At 45.8% G+C, this 22,951-nt stretch overlaps 1 protein-coding gene and 1 pseudogene across 4 annotated transcripts in view; one reads left to right on the forward strand and one right to left on the reverse strand.

The window, feature by feature from the left end:
- The window catches only part of Rubicon (run domain Beclin-1-interacting and cysteine-rich domain-containing protein rubicon), a 415,700-nt gene that overhangs the window by 218,724 nt on the left and 174,025 nt on the right, over positions 1-22,951 (reverse strand). The window lies entirely within an intron of this gene.
- On the forward strand, positions 1,968-22,240 carry LOC142571278 (uncharacterized; annotated as a pseudogene).

The following is a 22,951-nucleotide window of genomic DNA, read 5'->3' on the forward strand; positions in this document are numbered from 1 at the left end:
TGCTAGTGAGAGTTTGAAATTTCTCCCAGTCGGCTGTATCTATCTTCCACCTAGGAGCTTGTGGAGGATATTCATTTTCTTTAGATGTTCTTAGCAGTATGGGGAAGTGGTCGCTCCTGCAAGGATTGTTCATAACTTCCCATTCGAGTTCGGGCAGTATAGACGGGGAAACTATACTAACACCTATTGAAGAAAAGGTTCTGTTTGGAAGAGAGTAATATGTGGGTTCCTTCTTATTCAGCAGGCACGCACCAGAAGAAAAAAGGACCTGTTCAACAAGACGACCTCGCGCATCTATACGAGAGTTGCCCCACAGGCAGCTGTGCATATTGAAATTGCCAATATAAGGTTCTGGCAATTCATCTATAAAGGACTGAAATTCACGTTTGTTTAATTTGTAATGTGGGGGTATGTAAAGCGAGGAGATGGTGATGAGTTTGTTTAGGAGAACAGCTCGAACCACCACTGCTTCAAGAGGCGTTTGTAGCTGTAAATGCTGACACGCAATGCTTTTCTGAATAACAATGGCAACACCGCCCGATGATGCGAGAGCATCCTCGCGATTTTTGCGAAACGTAACATACCGTTGGAGAAAGTTTGTGTGTTGTGATTTTAGGTGTGTTTCCTATAGACACAGCACTTTTGGTTTGTGTTCGTGGATGAGTTCTTGCACATCATCAAGGTTTCGTTCAGACGATCCTTGCATTATTGTGCTGCCGCTCCCAATGAAGTGTCATGAAATTTTGAGTATGTTATGGTTGTACTTTGAAATTTTGCTTGCCGGGGATGTGGAGACTAACCCGGGTCCTACTGTTGAGGAAATGCTTAAAGAAGTATTAGCCAACCAAACAAAAGCAGAGGCTAAGCTTATAAGCTTTGAAGAAAAAGTCGATAGCCTCAAAGATGTGTGCAATAACGTGCAAGAACTTGAAAGTACAGTTAGAGACCTTGAGCGGAGGATCAGAAACCCACAACAAAGGATAACTTACTTAGAAGACAGATCAAGGCGGAATAACGTCATAGTTTACGGTGTCAAGAAAAATGCGAAAGAAACACGTGTCGACATCGAACGCAAAGTGTTAAAAGACATTTTTTTGAACCGCCTTGAGGTTAACGTGTCGTCAGTAGAGCGAATCCACAGGCTTGGGAAGAAGAAAGATGACCGGGATCGGCCAGTCATCATGAAGCTTTATAACTTCAATGAAAAGGTAGCACTTTTCAAGAACTGCCATAAACTGAAAGGCTAAAAAATAAGCATTTCTGATGATTACTCGCCGGAAACACTCAAAAAGCGAACACGCCTTTGAGAAACGGCTAAGGCCGATAAAAGTCGAGGAGCCAAAGTTAAGCTCGTGCATGATAAACTTTTTGTGGATGATGAGGCCTACTTGTGGGGTGAACAGTCTGGCATGCGGGTAAAGATGCGTGGTAGCAAAAGAAACCCTTCGCTGAACCGTGATTGACAAGAGAAGCAGCATGAAATACCTCTCGTGAATTTAAATGCCCAAAGCATTGTGAATAAGACTGAGTTGCTTGAGGGAGTGGCTTTAACGCATGACCCTGACATAATAGCTATTACAGAAACATGGTTGAGAGATGATATCGCAAGTGACGAAGTTTTTCCTTCTTCCTATAATGTCTTGCGAAATGACAGATTAACTAGAGGCGGGGTCGTTGTGCTATTGTTAAAGAAACCACTAAAATACAAGCCCTTACTGTCATTTGAAGGGCATGAAAACGCTTGGTGTCAACTATTTCTTGGTAATACCATATTGTTAGTGGGCGTCATCTATAGGCCTCCTGGCAGCTCTGTGGAATTCTTTGAAAGCCTTGATAATTACCTAACAGCGTTAAGTAAGAAAGCGAGAATAATATTCACTGGTGACTTCAATTTGCCTGGTGTAGATTGGGAGGCGAGAATCCCAAGTTCCACTGATAGGATTCATGCAGACAGTATGTTAGAAACAATGGCTAAGCTCGGTCTTATTCAGGTGGTCTCGTCTCAAACGCGAGTACGTGCGGCAAGTTCGACGACGTTGGACTTATTGTTTCTATCCGAGGGAACGTTTGATTATGAAATTGATGTGAAAGAAGGAATATCCGACCACAAAGCAGTAATTGACGTAGTAGTTCTGCGGAAACCCGCAAGGTGGACAGAAGTAATGAATAAAGGGAAAATCAGACATCCACTCGTTCGTAGCAATTGCTACAACGGGTGGATGTCTGATTTTCCCTTTATTCAAAGCAGTAATTTCATCTCTTAAAGTCAGCAATAAACTCTTAATTAAGAAATCGGCTAGTAAAGTATTTGATTTTTTTCGAGCCGATGACACATCAATTCTCGACCGCTTGGAAATCGGTGTCGATGAAATGCCACATCATGAAGAGGTAAATGGGCTCTGGCGTCATTTCCTAGGAGTAGTAAATGATTGCTTGCTTAAATATGCTCCCCCAAAAACAAAAAGGACAGATAGGCTGAACCCATGGATTACATGAGATATTATTAATCTAAAACAGCGACTACGCCATGCACGTCAGAGAATTCAAAGAGACGCGACAGCTATCAGTAACCTCAGTGCGCAGGTGCGTAGCGAGTTAAAAAAAGCTAAAAGCTTTTTCCTTTCCAATACGCTAACTAAATGTATGCAAGAATCGCCGCAGAAATTTTGGAGGAATGTGTCAAGGAGTAGAGACACAATCGAAGCCGTTCTTGTAGATGGTATGTCGTGTTCTGAACCCTCCCTCCTTGCTGAAGCATTTAACAAGTACTTCTGCTCTGTATTCACTTCAAAGGATGATAGTACTGTCGTAAAACACTCGGACATGAATCTTTCTAGCAACGCTATTGTTATCACCAAAGAAGGTATAATTGCTGCCTTGCTAAGACTAGACGACAAAAAGTCACCGGGCCCGGATAAGATTCCAAAAACTTTTCATAAACATTATTCTGAGTGGGTGGCATGCTTTCTTGAAAAGCTTTTTTCGTTATTGCTTCATAGCGGTATTATACCTACTGACTGGCTGATGGCAAGGGTAAAACCAATTTTCAAATCTGGAAGCAAGCTTGCCATTGGGAATTATCGCCCGATTTCTATTACGTGCACAATATGCAAGGTCCTGGAACACATAACTGCTAAGGAGTTAGTTCAGTACATAGAAAATAACAATCTTTTCTGCAGTAAGCAGCATTGCTTTCGAAGAAGTCTATCAACTGTGACCCAACTGTTTGAAACTATCTACAGCTTTGCTGAGGCAGTCAACTCGAAAGCGCAAGTTGATGTAATTTCAATTGATATGTCAAAGGCATTCGATAAGGTCTGTCACAGCAAACTGATCAGCAAGCTTTATGACTTTGGGGTCAATGAACAAATTATTAATTGGATTCAGGCGTACTTGACAAATAGGCTGCAATTTGTTGAAATTAATGGCCAACACTCCCAAATTTTACCCATTTCTTCTGGTGTACCGCAAGGGTCTGTGTTGGGGCTGATATTATTCTTGATTTACATTAATGATATAGCCGAGCATGTAGATACAAGTGTTGAGGTTCGTTTATTTGCTGACGATTGCATGTTGTACTGCCCAGTGAAATCAATAGATGATCAAAAATTACTGAATAAATCCTTGGAAGGAATCCACAATTGGTGCTCCAAATGGAATATGGAAATTAATTTTGAAAAGACCGCGTGTATGAATGTCTCGAACAAGAAAATACCACTGTGCTTTAATTACTTTGTAGGCAACAAACAAATAGCCCGCACGACAAAACTAAAGTATCTTGGCGTCACCATCTCAAATAACCTCAATTGGAAGAATCATGTAAACAACATATGTGGATCTGCCCAGCGAAAACTGATTTTTTAAAAGAAAATTGGCGCATGCTATGCCTGCAGTTAAACTTAAGGCCTATACAGCTGTTGTAAGCCCTTCTTTGGAACATGCTAGTGTTATATGGGATCCTCACCAACAATATCAGATTAACCAACTTGAATGCATTCAGAGACTAGCAGTACGGTTTATATTTTCAGCATATCGCAAAACAGTCCGTAACCGCTTTGCTCGCTAGGGGTAATTTATCGACACTGGCAACACGCAGAAAAATCGCACGACTGAAGTTTTTGTACCAGCTCTCTACCAATAAATTTAACTTAGATCAGTCGCGCTATTTGTTACGTCCTTGCAGAGTCTCTCCCCGTGTGAATCACCCTTATGTTCTGTGGGGAAGCGCGACTCGCGCGCGTCCCCTGATATGTTTTTCCCGCATGGCGCGTCTCCTGTAATCCGGCTTCGCCGCGTGGCCTGCGTGATGCCCGCGGCGGTCGATGTGGTTGGGGCGCAGTGCGAGAGATGGCGCGAGTGTTGCGTTGCTAACGCCGCCTCACGGCAGGGTTACTTGGGGGCGCAGGGGAGGACGGGCTGTCTCTTCCCCGGCGCGTCGGCGAACGGCGTGGACATCCCGCGCGCCGCCGACCCATGCTTCTGCGAGACCGCCTCGCGTGGCCGCCTTGGAATGCGCCACCATTCGCGTGACAGTACGCGCGAACGACCAGGCGTTGGGATCCAGCATGGGACGAACATATTCGCTCGTTTTCCGGTCGCGGTGAGTCGGACTTCTAGATATGTCGCGCGCCCATCAGCATGTTTTGTGGATAGCAACTCGGCTAGCAGGCATTGACCTATGAAAGGTGCAATAAATGCCCTTGTGATTGTTTGCACTACTGCGTTGTCGTTCCTTTGTCCCAAGAGCACGGGTGTAGACCTCACAGTTCTTATGCCTTACAATGCCAGAATTGATGTTTTTAACTATTCTCCCCTTGTTAAGACAATTGAAGACTGGAATGGCCTTGATGTACAGATTTTTGATGACACAATGACTGCACAATCATTTGAACGGAAGCTGGAAATGTACCTCTCATGATGTATTTATTTTGTTTCATTGCTTGATGTGTTGACAAAATGTGCCAATCCTCCCACCCTGTACCAGCCAAAAAAGGGCTAACAGTATTCGAAATAAATAAATAAAGAGACCTCTGACGTTCCATTCAATAATTTGTGTATCCATATTGGAAGTAAATTGGTGCTGTGTGTACAGAAACAGAAGTAGTGGTTACGGAGATTACAGAGATTAAATTACAGAGCTCTTTGGAGGCCCTGTAATGTGGGGTTTGTCCTTCTGGAGCGTTCGAGGGAGCCTTGCTGCCCTTTAGGTGCTTGGTGCACCGTGAGGGTAGGTGTAGTGTCCATTGCCTCTTGTGAGGTGCTGGACACGCGCTCTTGCGAGCGAGAAGTTTTTCGAGAGAGTCCTGCCTCGAAGGCAAGACCCCTGTGCCCACCAGCCCAGAAGTCATGCGAGTTTGCCACGGCAGCTCTGTGATCCATGGCCAAATCTTTGGCATTGGAAGCATCTTCCTGGATTAGGAATGTATGGTCTGACAGCTATCTTTGTGTATCCAGTTTCTGTTGTTTGTGGCAGTTCGCAAGTGGCAAAAGTCAGGATTCAGTGCTTTGTAGGAATTTCCTTATTTTCTCTTCTTATAATGATGCGCTGTACGTTGGTTACATGTTACCCTTTCCAGCCATCCAATAAGTCTGTCTCTGACAAGTCGATCAGATCTGCATCAGACATTACTCCGCGTGCTGTATTCATAGACCGATGTGGTGATACGGTGACAGGAATGTCTCCAAATGCTACAAGTTTGTTTAGTTTAGCGTGCTGTTCTTTGTTGTGGATCTCAAGCAGGAGGTCTCCGCTCGCCATTTTGGTGACCTTATAACCTGGGCCGAGGGCATCAGTCAAGCCTTTTGCAACAAGAAACGAGGATAAGGTTTGAGCTGGTTTTTCCGTTTTTTCGCTGTGAACAACTTGAAAGCGAGGAAAAATTTCTTTCGGTTTGAAGAGGCTTAATATTTCATCGGTGCGTCCCCTCTTTTGATGGTGACGATCAAGTAGACGTGGAAAAGCAGGTGTTCCCATAATGCTTCAGTCATTTTCGGCGGCAATGGCAGCCACCCACCACGAAGCCCAACTAGGGGACGCTGTAGCCCTTAACATGTAAGGCTGCAGACGTCAGCCGTGCACTGCTGCTATAACCCAATATAACATACCCAAGGGAGGGTACATACACACGGTTAACCCAAGCCGCCTACGAAAATGTAGACGTAACAGAAGAGAAGACAGGACCGAGGTGAAAGTATTCAGGAAAGAAAAAAGTTCGGAGAGGGGGACAGGAAAAGGCAACCAGGCGATTTCCCCTGGGTGGGTCAGTCCAGGGGTGCCGTCTACGTGAAGCAGAGGCCATAGAGGTGTGTTGCCTCTGCCGGGGGGCCTTAACGGTCCGAACACCCGGCATCGGCTCAATCCCCAGGATTCCCCTTTCCCCAGACACGGCTAAGCTGCGCACGGCTAAGACCGGGAGGGTCCAAACCTTGTGTGCTCGGGTACTTGGTGTCGCAAACCACCAAACGTCTGCTCATGCAGACGCCTCTGCGGGGTGCGAAACCCACAGGTGGAGATTATCATAATAGGGTTGGCAGCGATAGCTGTGAATGTAACATGCAGTGACCCGGGAGGAGATTTGCTGGTACCAGAATAGGAAATTGAGTGCACATCGGCATTTTCATGTGAGATGGGCAGGCTGTTACTGCGGAGAAGGTACTGCAGCAGGCGGCTATGGTTGTCGATGACGTGCACCTCGCGTCTTTTCTTGTTTGCATGGGATCTAGCGGTCAGGAAACGTATCTCATGATTGCAGTTTGGCGATGTATTAAACGTTGTTCCGGAAGGTCATGTTTTCCAGGAACATATGAACCGGTAAGAAAAGAAGCACAAATATACTGGGTCATTCTTTGTGTACTCAGTTGCAAATGTTGGCACTGGGAAACTGAACGTAATGGGATCGTATAAACATCAGAACAAGACTAGGTAGAAGATACAGAAAGATAGAAATGTGAGAAACATACATTATTCGCATGATTTATTCCATTCTGCATAGCCAAAAATCACCATTGTGTTCATTTTATAACATCTAAGAAAAAAAACTTGGTGCTGCGGGTGACCACCTCCAAAAAAACCTGACACTGAAACGGTCAGTCTTGCAAGTTTGTCGTGTGGTAATTGGTAATTTGGCAATTGCAGCGGTGGCGTAGAGGTAGAACACCCGCCTCGCGTGCAAGAGGTCCGTGGTTCGAATCCCGGTGCCGGCAATTTTCCACCGGATTAAAAAAAAAAAAAATCCGCGTGTTGATAAAATTGCACAAACAGGCCTGGAGTGTGGCCTTATCCCGGTGACCAGAACCGGTAACGCACTCCCTCACCAGAGCAGGATTGGCCACCCTGGTGCAGTACTTGGCCACAACCTCCTATGAACACAACAATCAAACCCCGGCCCTCAGTCCCCAGCAGCTGCGAAGCAACTGACCACGGCGGCGGTCAGACCTGCGACGCAGCAGAGGGTGCTAAGAATCACTGGCTCCGGACAGGCCGCCATTGGAATATGAACCTGGCAACGTTTAACGCTAGAACGTTATCTAGTGAGGCGAGTCTAGCAGTGCTATTGGAGGAATTAGAGGGCAGTAAATGGGATATAATAGGGCTCAGTGAAGTTAGGAGGCCAAAAGAAGCATATACAGTGCTAAATAGCGGGCACGTCCTGTGCTACCGGGGCTTAGCGGAGAGAAGAGAACTAGGAGTCGGATTCCTGGTTAATAAGAATATAGCTGGTAATATACAGGAATTCTATAGCATTAACGAGAGGGTGGCAGGTCTTGTTGTGAAACTTAATAAGAGGTACAAAATGAAGATTGTACAGGTCTACGCCCCTACATCCAGTCATGATGACCAGGAAGTCGAAAGCTTCTATGAAGACGTGGAATCGGCGATGGGCAGAGTGAAAACTAAATACACTATACTAATGGGCGACTTTAATGCCAAGGTAGGCAAGAAGCAGGCTGGAGACAAGGCAGTGGGTGAATATGGCATAGGCACTAGGAATAGCAGGGGGGAGTTATTAGTAGAGTTTGCGGAACAGAATAATATGAGGATAATGAATACCTTCTTCCGCAAGCGGGATAGTCGAAAGTGGACGTGGAGGAGCCCGAACGGCGAGACTAGAAATGAAATAGACTTCATACTCTGCGCTAACCCTGGCATCATACAGATGTGGACGTGCTCGGCAAGGTGCGCTGCAGTGACCACAGGATGGTAAGAACTCGAATGAGCCTAGACCTGAGGAGGGAACGGATGAAACTGGTACATAAGAAGCTGATCAATGAGTTAGCGGTAAGAGGGAAAATAGAGGAATTCCAGATCAAGCTACAGAACAGGTATTCAGCTTTAACTCAGGAAGAGGACCTTAGTGTTGAAGCAATAAACGACAATCTTGTGGGCATCATTAAGGAGTGTGCAATGGAAGTCGGTGGTAACTCCGTTAGGCAGGATACCAGCAAACTATCGCAGGAGACGAAAGATCTGATCAAGAAACGCCAATGTATGAAAGCATCTAACCCTACAGCTAGAATAGAACTTGCAGAACTTTCGAAGTTAATCAACAAGCGTAAGACAGCTGACATAAGGAAGTATAATATGGATAGAATTGAACATGCTCTCAGGAACGGAGGAAGCCTAAAAACAGTGAAGAAGAAACTAGGAATTGGCAAGAATCAGATGTATGCGTTAAGAGACAAAGCCGGCAATATCATTACTAATATGGATGAGATAGTTCAAGTGGCTGAGGAGTTCTATAGAGATTTATACAGTACCAGTGGCACCCTCGACGATAATGGAAGAGAAAATAGTCTAGAGGAATTCGAAATCCCGAAGGTAACGCCGGAAGAAGTAAAGAAAGCCTTAGGAGATATGCAAAGGGGGAAGGCAGCTGGGGAGGATCAGGTAACAGCAGATTTGTTGAAGGATGGTGGACAGATTGTTCTAGAGAAACTGGCCACCCTGTATACGCAATGCCTCATGACCTCGAGCGTACCGGAATCTTGGAAGAACGCTAACATAATCCTAATCCATAAGAAAGGGGACGCCAAAGACTTGAAAAATTATAGACCGATCAGCTTACTGTCCGTTGCCTACAAAGTATTTACTAAGGTAATTGCAAATAGAATCAGGAACACCTTAGACTTCTGTCAACCAAAGGACCAGGCAGGATTCCGTAAAGGCTACTCAACAATAGACCATATTCACACTATCAATCAAGTGATAGAGAAATGTGCAGAATATAACCAACCCTTATATATAGCTTTCATTGATTACGAGAAAGTGTTTGATTCAGTCGAAACCTCAGCAGTCATGGAGGCATTACGGAATCAGGGTGTAGATGAGCCATATGTAAAAATACTGGAAGATATCTATAGCGGCTCCACAGCCACCGTAGTCCTCCATAAAGCAAGCAACAAAATCCCAATAAAGAAAGGCGTCAGGCAGGGAGATACGATATCTCCAATGCTATTCACAGCGTGTTTACAGGAGGTATTCAGAGACCTGGATTGGGAAGAATTGGGGATAAAAGTTAATGGAGAATACCTTAGTAACTTGCGATTCGCTGATGATATTGCCTTGCTTAGTAACTCAGGGGACCAATTGCAATGCATGCTCACTGACCTGGAGAGGCAAAGCAGAAGAGTGGGTCTAAAAATTAATCTGCAGAAAACTAAAGTAATGCTTAACAGTCTCGGGAGAGAACAGCAATTTACAATAGGCAGCGAGGCACTGGAAGTCGTAAGGGAATACATCTACTTAGGGCAGGTAGTGACGGCGGATCCGGATCATGAGACGGAAATAATCCGAAGAATAAGAATGGGCTGGGGTGCGTTTGGCAGGCATTCCCAAATCATGAACAGCAGGTTGCCATTATCCCTCAAGAGAAAAGTATATAATAGCTGTGTCTTACCAGTACTCACCTACGGGGCAGAAACCTGGAGGCTTACTAAAAGGGTTCTACTCAAATTGAGGACGACACAACGAGCTATGGAAAGAAGAATGATAGGTGTAACGTTAAGGGATAAGAAAAGAGCAGATTGGGTGAGGGAACAAACGCGAGTTAATGACATCTTAGTTGAAGTCAAGAAAAAGAAATGGGCATGGGCAGGACATGTAATGAGGAGGGAAGATAACCGATGGTCATTAAGGGTTACGGACTGGATCCCAAGGGAAGGGAAGCGTAGCAGGGGGCGGCAGAAAGTTAGGTGGGCGGATGAGATTAAGAAGTTTGCAGGGACGACATGGCCACAATTAGTACATGACCGGGGTTGTTGGAGAAGTATGGGAGAGGCCTTTGCCCTGCAGTGGGCGTAACCAGGCTGATGATGATGATGATGATGATGATGATGATGATGATGATGATGATGATGATGATGATGATAAAGTGGCGGTGTTCTGAAAAAACAGTTCAGATCAACATGTGCTACAATGTGATGCCAGCCACCCATTGCGTCCTTTTCTGATGTTATTACTGTACTCTCTTACCACGGAAAACTGGGTGCAAATTGGAGGAAGAGGCAAGCGAGGTTCAGTATGAGACATAGTGACAGTCTATATATAAGGATGCCGTGTTACTGCCTTTAATCATGTGCGGTGACTATATGTGTGCCTTGGTTTCAAATACCGTATATACAGTTAAACCTGGATGTAACGAATTCATGGATTCAATAAAAATTTATCCTTCCCCAACGCCACCCCCATAGACACCCATGTATTTCTGACCTCCACGTAACCAAGGCATTGATGGCATCTGACCTTGTTGTAACAAATCTTCAATGCTCATCTTTCATTATCGTGCGCAGTAGCTCTACCAGGAATTTGGGCAAATAATGCACAACTTTTGTAATTGATAAATAAGGCAAGCGGCTGATCGAGAGAGGAACGCATACAATTGCAGTGAGCCAGAGCAATCAATCCAGTGTGCCACGATGATGACGATGAAAGCCGCAAGCTCCCTAGCACCACTTTGTGACAAGGGGATCAAGCATTTTTCACTCATGCATCATGATAACAGGCGTCACTATTGAGTGTGCCTATTTTAGTTTTTTTTAAGCTTACACATGTTGGCGTGGCGTGTGGCAGGTGTGTGAACACACAACCTACTGGAACTCCAGACCTGCACAGCTATCCAGATACTATGGGAGCAGGTTGCACCCACTCTAATTCAACTGTTGGCCGTTGGTGTCGCTTGTATAACCTGCTTGTCTGCTACTTTATGGTTGATTGGCGCGGCGTTGTAATTAGAATGGTGGCTGTTGTGTTGTGACGAACTGCTTGCATAGTTGCAAACACAGTGACAGTGATGTCCAAGGCTTTGATCGGTCAAGTGGCTGCGAAAGTTGACTGCCCGAACCTGAAAATTGTCGAGTCACGTGGTCCACTGCTCTCTCAAACAGCGCTAAATAGCCACTCCTATTGCCTTTTTCATGCAGTAGCAAATCGCAAAGATCTTGCACATTAAGCCACATTGTTTATAGAGTTTGTAAAGTTAGCAGTTTCGTTGTATACATTGTAAAGTTAGCTTCTGCGTTCTTTAGAAACTGGAAACTATTGTAACGTTCGACGACAGAACAATTATCACTCATTTTAACTCTTAAAAGGAGTCCGTGAATGTGTCGCATTCAAAAAGAACATTATGCATACAGCTTCACTGCATACGTACGGGGACGAGGGGTTCCAGCGCGCTTGCTGGAACAGCTACACCCTCTCCAGATAGCTCGAAAACACGCCACTATCGGGGCCACTGTACAACCATACCGAGCGCACGGCCACACGCTCGCGCGGTGTAGCTCATACTGAGCGCGATAGTACGCAAGGAAATGCTAAAATCGGAATTACTGAAGCTAATTTCCGAACATGCCAGTGAGGAAGAAATTGAAATGGGGTTGGAACTTCTGAAAAAAAAAAAAGAGCAGAATGGGACAGAGAAGAAAGGGACAGAGAGAGAGAGGAACGCGAGTTAAGAAAAATGCAACTTGAACGTGAAAGCAAACGTTTGGAGTTGTCTCAAGGAAGTGAAGGGGCTCTGGGACGATCAAGTGAGGCAGAATCATACCGCAGGGACAGGCTATTAAAGCCATTTGAGGTCGGGACTGACATAGGCTTGTTCCTCAGCAATTTTGAAAGGACTTGCAAGAACATGAACTTCGGTCCGAGTACATGGCCACAGTGGTTGCTATCTATGTTGTCGTGTGAGGCTGCAGAGGTAATCGCCAGACTCAGTGCGGAAGACGCATATGATTATGCGAAGGTCAAGGCCAGTCTTCTGAAGAAATACCACCTTTCAGCCGAAGCTTTTCGGCAAAGGTTTAGGAGCACAGGCAAGAAAGATAGAGAGGGGTATCCGGAGTTTGCATATGGCTTAATGGCCAACCTAGTCGAGTGGCTGAAAAGCGCGGAAGCGTACGGCAGCAGAGACATGATCATTGAATGCATGTGTCTAGAGCAGTTTTACAAAACCATCCCCCAAGCTGTGAAACTGTGGGTGCAAGAGAGAGGGAATGTAAACAGTGTGGAAAGGGTGGCTGAATTAGCAGAAGAGTATGCAATGCGTAGAAAGTTGAACACAGAGGACGGTAATTGGGACGGTCGAAATGGACCACGGAAACCATTTCCGTTCAAAAAGGGTTCGCAGACTAGACGATCAGAGCCTGTCGACGTGGAGGAAAAGCGCACAGAAAAGAGCGAAGAGAAACTTAACGGGGAAACCGCACAAAAGGAACAGAAAAGAAAATTCTAATCTTTTAGGCCGATCTGCTGTTATAAATGCCACAAACTGGGACATATAGCTGTAAACTGCAGGAAGCCTAGCGTAGTTTTCTCCTACGTGGAGGAAAAAGCTGAGAGTATAAAACTTTTAAGCCCATATCTTCACGACCTGCAAGTTAATGGCAAACCATGCCGTGTGCTAAGAGACAGCGCCGCCACGATGGACATTGTCCATCCGTCTTATGTGACGGTAGATGACTTCACCGGAGAAGTAGCATGGATCAAACAGGTTGTAGAAGAATACAGCGTGTGTCTGCCCATGTCCAAAGTCAAAATCAGTGGACCATTCGGGGAGCTAGAGACTGAGGCTGCAGTTTCCAAATTTTTGTCACTGCAGTACCCTTACATCTTTTCGAATCGTTCAAATCGGTTACTGCGTGAAAAAGGGGTTAAACTGGGAGAGGGCGTAGTACAGGCATTGACGCAAGGCCAAGCTCGTAAGACCGCGTCGCTTTCAGCTGGAAATGCACAAGCTGCTCCAGCGGAAGTAGCAAAAGAGATAACTTCAATACCCGAATCCGAGCTAGGCCCGAGAGACAAAAACACAGTTGAGGAAAGCCTGCCAGCTGACCAGCTCAATGAGAGCGTATCGCCAGGGTGTCAAAGTTCACCCCTGCAGGAAGAGCCCGCTGATGCACTCGCAAGCGAGACAGAGTCATTGTTATCACCGGCCTCAAAGAACTTTGATCAGCTCTTACATGTGGATAGAGAGTCACTGGCAGCTGAGCAAAAGAATGATGACAGCTTCGCTAAATTACACCACACAGCAAAAGAAGGCATTGCTAGGCGTAACGTGACGATACATGAGAGAGGAGGATTGTTGTATCGGCACTACAGGGATCAAAACGGTAGAATTTTAGATCAGTTATTTGTACCTACTAAGTACAGGAAGGACCTTTTGAGTCTCTGTCATGGAAATGGGTGGTCCGGCCACGTAGGCATAAACAAGTCAAAGGAAAGATTGCTTATAAAATACTACTGGCCTGGCTGTTTCAAAGATGTAGAAAATTTTGTAAGGTCATGCGACGCCTGCCAGCGCTCGGGTAAACCAGGAGAGACATGGAAAGCTCCGCTAAAGGTAGTGCCCTTAATAACAGAGCCTTTCAGACGACTTGTGATAGACACGGTTGGGCCTCTACCAAAAATAAGATCGGGTTACAGGTACTTGTTTACCATGCTGTGCCCAGCTACGAAGTTTCCAGAAGCAATCCCTCTGAAAGAGCTCACCTCCACCGAAGTAGTAGATGCTCTTTTGACAGTGTTTGCACAAGTTGGGTTTCCAGCCAGAATTCAGGCGGATCAAGGGTCAGTATTCACCAGCGCACTGACTTCCACATTCTTGCAAAAATGCAGGGTAAAGTTAATACACAGTTCCATCTATCACCCTCAGTCAAACAGTGTAGAGGCAAGTTGTTTTTTCATCCACTTTAATTCCACAAATTTATCGTTTCTTTATTTCATTTATTCAGCACAAGTAATTTCCCCTATGTTGTCCTTGGTGTCAGTGTTTGTTGGCTTCTCCTGATATGACTAATAAAAATCGGGCCCCTCGGTTAACCCCCTTTCTTCTCGTTTATTACATAACGAAGGTCTCGAATCCGGCAACATTGATGCCTTCAGGTAGCATATGTGGGTTTATTGACCAGTCGCCTTTCACCCAAAAGATCACGTTCTCGTGACGCCTGCGGCAAAAATGACGTTCCACGTCCGCCGCTAAGGTCTGTGAGTGGTGGCGCTGGCTAACACTCCCAGGGTTCTACTAGTACACATAAATATTCAAGAAAGTGGATGGGAAAACGCCGCCGCGGTAGCTCAATTGGTAGAGCATCGCACGCGAAATGCGAAGGTTGTGGGTTCGGCTCCCACCTGCGGCAAGTTGTTTTTTAATCCACTTTAATTCCACAAATTTATCATTTCTTTATTTCATTTATTCAGCACAAGTAATTTCCCCTATGTTGTCCTTGGTGTCAGTGTTTGTTGGCTTCTCCTGATATGACTAATAAAAATCGGGCCCCTCGGTTAACCCCCTTTCTTCTCGTTTATTCAGTGCTTAAGCGAGTTTTGCATACGCTCTGTTACGAGCACAAGGAGGACTGGGAGAACTGTCTGCCAGCAAATTTGTTCGCTTTGCGAACGGTTCCACATGAAGCAACAGGGTTCTCGCCAGCAGAACTAGTGTATGGGACACTCAGCGTAACATTCTCAGCGTTCTCCACTGAGAATGTTAAGAGAGATGTGTGAAGAAAGAGGAGAGAGTCCAACAGTGGTTGAACACGTGCTAAATTTGCTGGAACGGCTAAGTGCAACCCAAGTACTAGTCGAAAAGAGCATGGGAGTGGCTCAAAAGAACGCCAAATTCTATTATGACAAAAATGTGAGGCTTCGTACATTTAACGCCGGAGACCAGGTAATGATCCTCAAACCTTCCAGAAAGAACAAGCTTGAAGTTCACTGGGACGGGCCCGTTAAAGTGTTGCACAAACTTTCAGATACTAACTATGCCCTGAAAATGCCCGGTCGCAGGAAGGAGGTGAGGATATATCACTGCAATTTGATGAAGCCGTATATAGAGCGGAGCGGAGTCGTTAACTATACCATCAAAGAGCAGGATGACACTAGTACCAAGTTTAAGGAGTATAGGGTGACCTCCAAATCTGAAATCGGCTTAGAAGAAGTAGTAAAACATTCGGTAAGTTCGCACGCTCTAAGACCCAAACAGCTAGACGAGCTAAAAGAGGTGCTAGGGGAATATCTCAAGAGATTCAGCGATCGGCCGGGTAGAACCGAACTAATAATGCATGAAATAGAGCTGACATCAACCGAACCCGTAAGATCAAAGCCTTACAGGGCGTCTCTAAGTCAGAGAGAAATTATGGAGGCAGAGATACAGCGCATGCTAGAGTTGGGAGTTATTGAGCCTGCTGAGAGTGACTACACGTCACCGCTAATACTAGTAGAAACCCCTAACAAGGACCCTCGTCCATGTGTTGACTACAGGAAGTTAAATACCATCACTAGGGATCAGCTGTACCCAATACCCAACATGGAGGAACGAATTGAAAGAGTTAGCGCTGCTAAATACATTTCAACTATAGATCTCGTGCGGGAGTACTGGCAAGTTCCCCTTTCAGAAAGTGCCAGCCGCTATGCCACATTCATCTCACCTGTAGGCATTTTTCGCCCCCTCGCACTCAGCTTCGGGCTGAAGAATGTGCCGTTTAGCTTCTCTAAGTTAATGGATATTGTCCTAACAGACTTGCAGGAGTTTGCCTTGCCATATCTTGATGATGTAGCAATTTTTTCGGACAGCTGGGAACAACACGTATCGCACCTCAAACAGGTGTTCTCACGGTTGAGGGAAGCCGGCTTAACGATGATAGCGGAAAAGTGTAGATTTGGGTGTTCACAGGTTACTTATCTAGGCCAAGTTGTCAGCCAGGGCATGAGACGGTCGGCCGAGCTGAAGATAGCTACGATTGGAGAATTTTCTCAGTCGCGCACGAAAACAGACATGCGTTCATTTTTGGGACTTGTGGGGTACTATCAATGGTACATTCCTAATTACTCGCAAATGGCAAGTCCATTAACGCCCTCCGAAAGGGAGCACCGAGTAGCGTACACTGGGATAAGGACAAAGAGAACGCTTTCCAAAGTTTGAAAACACTATTGGTTTCTTGTCCTGTGCTTCGAGCGCCAGACTACACAAAGGAATTCGTAGTTCAGTGCGACGCAAGTGACAGAGGTATGGGCATGGTACTTAGTCAGGTCGGTGACGCTAACAAGGAGCATCCTATCCTCTATGCCAGCTGTAAACTAAATATAAGAGAGGAAGCCTACAGTACTTCAGAGAAGGAATGCGCTTGTCTAGTTTGGGCCACCCAGAAGTTGTCGCGTTACTTGTACGGAGCGAAGTTCATCTTTGAGACCGACCACTGTCCTCTGACGTGGCTCACTCAAATTTCACATAAAAATGGCCGCTTGCTCCGATGGAGCCTCACTCTCCAAGAGTACAACTTCTCCGTTAGATATAAAAAGGGAAAGTTGCATAGCAATGCAAATGGTTTGAGCAGGCTAATTTGAATTCTGCGTTTGAGGGTCCCGCCTAAATTTTAGGGTTACTAGTGCCAATTTTGTTAAGTCGAGAAGATCCCCTCTCATTTAGTGGGATTCCCTCCATGATTGCTGAATTTGTCAGCACGAAATTGCTTCAGAGATTGGCATAGCGACATGCAGCATTTTTTGTTTCTGCACTTATGTTTTCTTTGAAGCCTAGTGGGTCTAAAGTGAGAGCCAAGGTACGTCATCTCAGCGCAAAGCCTTGTTGTGGGGTTCGTTTTGCAGTTGCCTGTCCTTGTTGGATGTTTTGGGGCGGTGACCTCATTACACAACTGGTCGCTGCGAGCCAAGGCATCACCCCCTGGCCACCAGCCGTTCTCTTCCTGCCCAGCGGTTGTCAGCACTGGACAGTCGAGATTTTCCGGGCCATGGAGGCGCTGTTAAGAACGGCCTGCTGACGTGCAAGTTTTGCCAACCAGTTGCGACCGCAGGCGTCATCTTTTCCTGGAGCGTCGCCGCAAACCTCTAGCCACGGCGTGACTAAGTCGACTGTGTGTCGAGAACAATACGCGCGTCCTCCACTCTCCATCGCTGGAGCCGAGTTCGACGAAGCAGGCTTTGTGCCTGCGCTCGCCACCGCCACCCTTGTCTGCAGCAAGCGGGGAAGCGCCGCGGGAACGTCGACGAAGACCCCTTCCCATGCACCGTTCTTGCAGTAAGCCCCGAGTTCTATGAAGTCCGTGTGACGTCGGTTCCGGACCATGAACCTGTGTGTGTGTGCGTGCGTGCGTGTGTGTGTGTAAGTCGTCCCGCGGAGAGGCGGCCTGTTTACGATGACTGGACGAACGTTTCTGTCACGTTAGAATCGAGGGGGGGACCGAGTGTTTATAAATCGCTGTTGTGCGGATGCTCAGGACACTCTCTCAAGCAGTCATGTTAGACTGACGTACTTTCTCTCGCAGTCATGCTAGACTGATGAACTGCATGTAAATACTGTAAATAAACCTATATTCCTTGTTTTCGATGAGGAGCAGTCCTTCCCTCCATCAACGTCCTCAGCGTGGATAAGTTGGACGACGGCATGGGCCAGCTACCTTCTAATTCATGCCGGACTCCAATCTTGACAACGGGTTACGAGCGAAGGGATTGAGCCCCCAATCCTGACAGTACCTTTTGCACAACCGTTATGCTTCCGCCGTAGCTTTGCAGTTTGAAAAGAGTTCCGTAACACAAGGCCTGTAGTGCAGCATGTTTTAAAGCACTGGGATCACTTTCGCAAGCTTTCTACTCATCTAGACATCCAACAATAATAAAAACAAGCTATGCTCACCTTTCCTTGAAATAGACTAGATCAATTTCTTGCACACATCGAGTGCAGGAATTACTTGTGAATACATTTACCAGATGCTCTGCCTTTCACTATGGCACACAGCAGTAAATCCTAATGTCATCTCTGACATTAGGCAATCTGTAATCAACTCAAAAAGCTAGATTACCCTATGAACATTTTTAAAAAATTTTCAGTCTCGTACAGAGGCTAAGAAATGGAAATTTATGCCATCTAGCATTGCAGCTGCCACCTATACTCGTTGTTTACCTTTCTTACGGCGTTCTTTCTCTTCTAATTTCACTATTAAAACGTAAAATATTCGTAAAGTTTGTTTTCTTTCTATATTTGTGAATTTGTTCATTTACCACCAATACAAGCGCTCTGTGCCTGCCGAAATGGCAGCACAAGCATTGGAACAGATCATGGAAGCAGACGACAGCGAACAGCTTATAACTAGTGCCACTCTGCCCGTACATTCTGTCCCTAGTAGTTGAAAGAGTTCAATGAAGGCCTCAAGCAACAAGGCCACCAAATGAGCTGCTTGTTGCTCAACAACTGCTCCGTGCACCACGTCAATGGCCTTCAGATGTCAAACATTGAATTGATATATTTTCCTCCCAACTGCACATCCCTGATACAGCCACTGGACAAAGGAATCATCAACAGCTCCAAATGCTGCCACCGCCATTGGGTGATAGACAAGATCCTTCTGAACATCCGTTTTGAATGGCAGACGAAGATAAACATATATATCAAGCGATCGAGATGCTTGCTGCATCGTGGCAGGAAGTTGGAACCCAGACAGTTTCAAATTGCTTCACCAAGGCCCAAATAAAGGTCATTCAAAGTGGAATCTGTGACGACGAAGAGGAGCCTGAAAACCCACCTGATGTCACCGAAGCGTTGGATGCGCTACATGCGAATGGTGGAGTGCCTGACGACGTCGAACTTGGCATATTTTTTTACGCTGACAATGGCTCCATATGTACTGAAGAAATGTCAGATGTAGTGCTTGTTGAAATCATGCAGGATCATGATGACGAGGAAGGTGCATCAGAGGCAGATCCGCTGTTTACCATGTCTGCCGCGAGAAAGGTGATGGACGCATTGGACGTCTTGCGTAGTTCCGTCGGTGCGCAATATGATCAAGCTGCATTGCATGATTTAGCTTCTTTGGAGCACCGCTTGATGTCATCAATCATGGAGAAGAAACAAGCTAAATCATGCAAACAACAAAGTAAAGCTAAGCTTTGATAAGCTTAATATAAACAGCGGGGTTTTTAGGTAGGACAAAGAAAAAGAAGGAATGGTTCCTGTCACGAAGCCTTCACATAGTGCTCAAGATAAGACATGCCCCTTCCTTGACCTAGTTGCTTCAGTTGTGCATTGCTGCAGCGCGTGCAATAAAGTGGATGAACTTGAGGCTTTAATAGAGTCTGTTAAGGCGGATATAGTATTTGGCACGGAATCTTGGCTCAATCTTTCAATCAGCGATAGTGAAGTTTTTCCAGAGAACTTTATTGCCTATCGCAAAGATAGACTGAGCCTCAGTGGCGGCATTTTTGTGCTTGTTCAGTCCAACTTACGCTCCTTCACCCGTGATATCAGTCATGATGCGGTGGAAGCAGCGTGGTGTAAAGTTACTTCACCTGATAATTTTTTCTTTACCGCCAGGGCAGTTTATTGGCCACTAAACTCAGATATGGCGCCATTGCAGGCATTAAGTAAGGCTATCTCGGAAGCTTCAGATCAAGTTACGTCGCTCACTGGCGACTTCTCAATTTACCAGACCTTCACTGGAACAAAAATATCTGTGTAGTGAAAACATGTAGTCACACTAACATGAAAATGAGCATTGTAGATAGTTTTGGTTTAGTAGAGTACGTCAACGAGCCAACCCGTGAATATAGTATTTTAAACTTGTTGTTTTGCATCTCGCCAAAGTTCGTGAATTCAGTCACTATCATACTGGGTTTAACTGACCACCAGGCTGTAGTCGCAACTATAAAAAGAAATATTCACCGCTTGAAGTGCCCCGGGAAAAGAAGGGGCATTCTTCTTTGATTGAGGTGATTATTCTAGTATAACTGAAAAACTATTCAGTTAGCTATCTGTTTTCGAATGCCTGGCAGATGATAAGGATGTGCATGAACTGCGGGGTCTGTTCAAAAATAAGCTACTTGAACTCATAGACGCACATGTATGAAGTGCAGATTCTTCCAAAGTAAATAAACGGAGAAAGCCATGGGTGACATCACGCTTTTTGCAGCTAATCAAAAAGAGAAAGTGATTATTCGCTAAATTCAAATGAACTAAACAGACTTATCAGTATAAATGAAATTGTGCCAGATTATGCAATATTACAAAAAAGATAACTAAGAAACCAGGAACATCTATTTAAAAAAAAATTGAACAAGAGATTGGCAATATATTAAGGGGTGCGGTTCTGACAGTCTTGGTATAAACGAAACTGTATATGATAACCAAATTTTTATAAATGACATGGATAAGGCGAATTGCTTAAACGATTATTTTTAATTTATCCTTTCGCCAATACAGTTGAACCTCGCAATAACAAAATCGGCGGGGAAAGCGAAAAAATTTGCTTTCGCGAGAATTTCGTCGTTGCAAAAAGGGACAGCACAGATAGGTAATGCATCACAGAACAAAATTTTACTGTCCAAATTCCATTAGCCTACTTTGCGAGCTTTGCTTGAGGATATGGAACTGCACTGCCGACAGTACAAAGTGTGCCGCATGTGTTGACCAGCAGTGGCAGTACTGCCGTAGGGCAGTATTCTCGGTCAATTGCTTTCGGAGATGCGATCACTTTGCGATATTTTGTGTAACTCGGCACTGGACGCAGAGCAACAGTGCATGCAACAGTGCATGCAGCAGAATTTCTCCAGAGCACACTGTTGCCCGCAGGTGCCTACGCGTCCGGTGCCGATCGCAAAAGTGATCGTGTCCCGTGTATGCGAAGGCAAACGATCAAGATAACAGCCCTTTCGTGCAAATCTATGTCCGGCGCCAAATCCGCACACGATGCCTGTTGGGTGGCACCAAAACCAGCGTTCTTGAAGCAAGGGATGCATATTTCCACATAATCGCTCAATCATGGCTTGATGCGTGACACTCCATACGTCGCAATCGCCATCTCAAGCGCCATATACAATTCCATGTAGGTGGGACATGAATTTCTTTGTTTTTGCTGCATTTTTCTCACCGAGGTGCACATTATGCAGTGCACTGCCACAATCTGGGATTGTTCGAAACGCGCGTCCAGTTTGCGTTCAGTTTCGCCTCACTTGATTGGCCTAGGCCTCCCCGAGTCGTCAGCCACGGGGAACGCAAACTGAATGCGCGTTTCGAACAACGATCTACGATCTCGTCTAGTAGGCGTGCAAACACCGTCGTCACATGTCGGTAGCAACGCGCGTGCCGCTCATGGTGCCACTTCAAACGTGTTTCCAGTGAACTGATCGCTTCCGGCGCTTGGTTGTTTTTGTGAACAAAAATGGTGGCGCCCACACAAGTGTAATGTGTATTTTTACGCAATTTTAGTGCAAAACAATCGCATTTGAGCCCGTTTTGGAGCCTGCTAGCCTTACACAATATGCGGAGTTATGTTCCGGCAAATTTCGTTAATGCGGGATTGCAGTACAGCGACAATTTGTTGACAAGAGGTATGAAATGCATTGAACCTTAGGGACGTTCACCGGGGATATGAAAATGTCTCATTGTCATGAGAATTTCGTTGTTGTGGTATTTCGTTATAGCGGGTTCCGACTGTACAGGATTTTACCTCTTCATCCTACAGCAGTAGCATATCCCCAATGGACCCGACTGAGTTAAGCATAAGCGGCATCGAAAAGCTATTAAAGCAAATAGCAAATTGGGGGCACACCACAGCACCGAGCATGGTCCTGACGCCGACTTTGTTTGCGCAGGCGCTGCTGCTATCGTCAATCACCTCGGCTGCCTTTCTCGGTGGAACCTGCCCTTCCTCATCTTTTGCCCGCAACTGGAATGACATCGCCTGCCAACTTCCCCTGCCTTCGGACAAGAAACCAATTCAGCCTCAAGCTCGCCACTTCTAGCCCCAACCGTGCTTTCCACCTGGCCACAGTGAGCAACTTCCTGCGTGGGAGAGTCGCTTCTTCTACTTAAGCAGCTTCCATCTTGGAACCACTTGGGGCATGCCACCGCACCGAACATGGTCATGATGCCGACTTTGTTTGCGCAGGTTAGTTACCTACCTTGTGCAAGATGTGTACGTTTTAGTGACCGAATGTTTATTGCGGTGTCGTGCCCCTCTGACACATTTGATGCCACTTGGAAAATTTTGTGCCACTCGCTTTGTTCATTATGTGTGAATGCTCACCTCACTTTTCTATTACTAGCCCTTCTTTGGATATTGAACTTAACCCCGGTCCTGTTAATGACATTCCCACTCCGGTATAACTTGAATGCATTGCTAGCGCCCTATCCCGTTTAGAAACCTCTCAGAACACCGTTCTGTCTGAGCTCGCTCTAAGTCGTGCTACACAGGCCACCATTAAAATTAAGTTATGGGGTTTTACGTGCCAAAACCACTTTCTGATTATGAGGCACGCCATAGTGGAGGACTCTGGAAATTTCAACCACCTGGGGATCTTTAACGTGCACCTAAATCTAAGCACACGGGTGTTTCCACATTTCGCCCCCATCGAAATACGGCCGCCATGGCCGGGATTCAATCCTGCGACCTAGTGCTCAATAGCGCAATACCATAGCCACTGAGCAACCATGGCGGGTGCAGGCCACCATTG

Source organism: Dermacentor variabilis, chromosome 2 (genome assembly GCF_050947875.1).
Source record: "Dermacentor variabilis isolate Ectoservices chromosome 2, ASM5094787v1, whole genome shotgun sequence".
NCBI lineage: Eukaryota > Metazoa > Arthropoda > Arachnida > Ixodida > Ixodidae > Dermacentor > Dermacentor variabilis.